Source organism: Momordica charantia (assembly GCF_013281855.1).
Source record: "Momordica charantia cultivar OHB3-1 chromosome 9 unlocalized genomic scaffold, Mcharantia_2.0 BLBB01000009.1, whole genome shotgun sequence".
NCBI lineage: Eukaryota > Viridiplantae > Streptophyta > Magnoliopsida > Cucurbitales > Cucurbitaceae > Momordica > Momordica charantia.
The window spans coordinates 20,420,819-20,424,041 of record NW_028275167.1 but is presented as its reverse complement, the minus strand read 5'-3'; the positions used below and the strand labels follow the sequence as shown (position 1 = coordinate 20,424,041).

The 3,223-nt window shown below is 38.8% G+C and overlaps 1 non-coding gene across 1 annotated transcript; it reads right to left on the bottom strand.

Moving 5' to 3' along the window:
* Positions 1 to 295: 295 nt before the first annotated feature.
* On the bottom strand, positions 296 to 366 carry TRNAG-GCC (transfer RNA glycine (anticodon GCC)). The gene has a single exon. It is a non-coding gene; the product is annotated as a tRNA-Gly (tRNA).
* Between the last annotated feature and the right edge of the window lie 2,857 nt (positions 367 to 3,223).

Below are 3,223 nucleotides of genomic sequence, written 5' to 3'. Positions count from 1 at the left end.
ATAACATTGATTTAGTCACCATTTAGAAATTATAAATTGGTTAAATATTAGGGGAAATAATTGTTATAATAATAACAACATAGGAAAATGTTAAGCGAAATAATTGTTATAACAATAACAATATAGGAGAAAACGTAGATAAATATAAAATGAAAAAGAAACACCGTTGCCGGGGATCGAACCCGGGTCGCCCGCGTGACAGGCGGGAATACTCACCACTATGCTACAACGACTTTTTGTTAACTGAATTGCTTTATATGTAATAAACAAAACACAGTAAAAACAAAAAATAACATGCACCAGCCGGGAATCGAACCCGGGTCTGTACCGTGGCAGGGTACTATTCTACCACTAGACCACTGGTGCTTCTTTAAATGGAAATTGTTTAAGTGTTATTATATTTTGTAGTTTAATATTTTATTTTATTTTATTTAGTCTTTGTCTCTTTTCTTCATTTTTAAATTTTCAATCTTAATTTTTTTTATTTTTCCAATCTCCAGCTTCTCTCCCTTTTTATTTTGAAAATTTCAATTAAATATATGGCTTAACAGAGCTAAATTAACGAGCTAAATGTTCTTACCTTCAAAAGACAAAGATTCAATCCAAACTCTTACAGTTGTACAAGAAAAAAGAAAAAAGTAACTAATCACAAACAAAGCAAGTCAGCTACCCGTAAGCCCTCCTGGATCAATAGAGACTCTAGCATACAGAAATGAGTGGCCAATAATGTTAAGTAAGATTTAAGATATAATTACAACTCTATTTAAAAACGAACGAAATTAGCTAGAGGTTTAGTTGTTTATCAGCTACAGCATGTAAATCTCCCTCAAAATAGGGTTTAGTTCATTGAGAAGGAAGAAAATACAATTGGTAAAGGAAGAAGACAACCCATTTCAGGAAAAAATAATAAAAACAGAGGAAGAAGATAACAGCTCGAAGTAGCAGTCGAATATCCTTCCTGTCGTCAGCTCTCACCCCGAAAATGGAGAAATTCCTCCTCCTTGTCATTTCAACTCTCAAAAGTGTGTTTCTACTGGGACCTGTATGTGTTGACTAGGGTTAACTGTCCCTTTTATATTGGGTCCCAATTTTAGGGCACCCAGCTGTAGGTTGTACGGGCATGGTGAATTCCCGTGTCTCAGCTGTTAACTGCGTAGTAAATCCATGCTCCAACATTGCTTCGCCCAGCTTTTGATTGCTCTGCCTTGTAAATGCTCTATCCACTCTTCTCAGGGCTTAGCACTCTCTTCATGCTTTGTCTTATTTTTCTAAACCTGTACATTTAAGTCAAAAATAAGAGAATTTAGTGCAATTTTTAGCCAAAGCATTCAAGACCTGGGACTTTTAACTCGAACTTCACTTTCTAATATTATCTATGATACTTAAGAGCTAAAACCGACACACTTTGACAATGCTTTGCACAGAAACACCCAAATATACACTAGAATAACTCTCTTTTGGAGAGTTATCACACCCCCAAACATAAAATCTTGCTTGTTCCCAAGTAAGAGCATGCAATTTACTTAGAAACCTATACTTCAAACATTTAGCCTTATGCCTCAACCTTTCATTTTGATAAAAACTGCTAAAACATACATATTCTACTAAAGTATTTCAGCCGGAGCAAAGAAATGAGAGCAGCCTAAGTTTGTTCACCCTCTGGAAAACGCTATCTTCTGCCCAACTCTAGCTTTTCCTTCTACTTCCCAACCTCAAGTTTAACTTCTCCTAAGGATTTCTTTCTCAAGCATCTTTCACTAGCCTATACCTTTAACCTCTACACTACCAACTTAGGCTTCCTTAACCATAGGCTACTAGCCCTTCCTAATCCTGTAGCCTTTTTATGCTCCCTTTATTGAGGTAGTTTTTTTTCTTCTTCTTTTAGGCTGAATTAAAGGATTAGAAAGATTCATGGTTGATATAATTTAGCTTCTAAAGGTATAAGAACTAAAAGTTCACTCCCCCAAACTTAAAAGGATGCATTGTCCTCAATGCAGCTAAGGACAACTAGAAAGTAATGCTTCAGCACAAGTAAGATAAGAAGTATAAGGATGTTCGCTATCAAGATATATACATGACTGTGAAGGGCTAATGCTAACAATTAAGGGGATTTAATAGAAGAGGTCTAGACTAGCTGTACAAAGATAAAAGTTGACTTTGGATAGATGACCATTGAAATATTTCCCTAGGGTAAGTGCTACTGGGGGCCAGTACTATGACAGGGATGCTAGGGCATGGGCAGGCAAATATGAACCAGAGAGCGAACAAAAGAAAGTTAACACTCATTAAAATGCTCCAGCATCAACAAGAAAAATTACGCACTAGCACGCTCTAGTATTGAGACTATACATACGGGGCAGGGTAAACGGCAGAAGATGAGAACACAAGATTGCTAACAATTTCTTTTCATTAAATTTAGTAGGGGGGATTCACATATTCACATATCACCCCCTGCCTCCCGCCGCTCACCCATGCCGCGCGCCTCCCGCTGCTCACTTATGTCACATGCCCCTGCCTCAGCCGCGCACGCCCTCCAGCACTCATGCCCCTCCTCACGCAGCCCAGCCGCTCGCTTATGTCGCACGCCTACACGCCCACGCTTGCACGCCCACGCCGCACGCCCCCTCCCTGAGCTCCCCCTACGCGTGCGCCACAGTCCCCATGGGCATCCCCACCATTTGATGTTGCCACTCCCATGGGTGCCCCCAACTTGCCTTGCCACCCACTCCATCACTTTTAAGGAAAAGATTTCCTTCTTATTTTCCTTGATTATTTTGTGGGATTTTATTTTGGTTTATTTTCTTTTAATTATCAAATTTAAATTCACTTTTAGGCAAGTTCTTTACATTTTAGGAATTATCATTTTTAATTTTGTTATTTTCCTTAAAAGGTCATGGGTCTTAGCCTATAAATAGGTTGTTCCCCTTCTTTGTAAAACAAGTGTAAATGAATAAAAATTGAGTGCCCCCTGAAATATCGAAATTCTTTTGTGTGGTTGAACTTAGGTTTTTCATATTTTACCCCCTCAGAGCATGCTTGTTTGATTGGTCACCAAAATCGTGGAGTGTTTACGGTCTCTAGCACAGTGAGTATTCTGTCTGCTCAAGGTATGACTGCAAAGGTAATCCCTCTAACTCTTAGCCTTTCGGGTTGAACCATCTATACGATTAGATTCAAGTGGCTTGTGGCTCGAGTAGCTCAATACGCTTGGGTTGTCAAATAT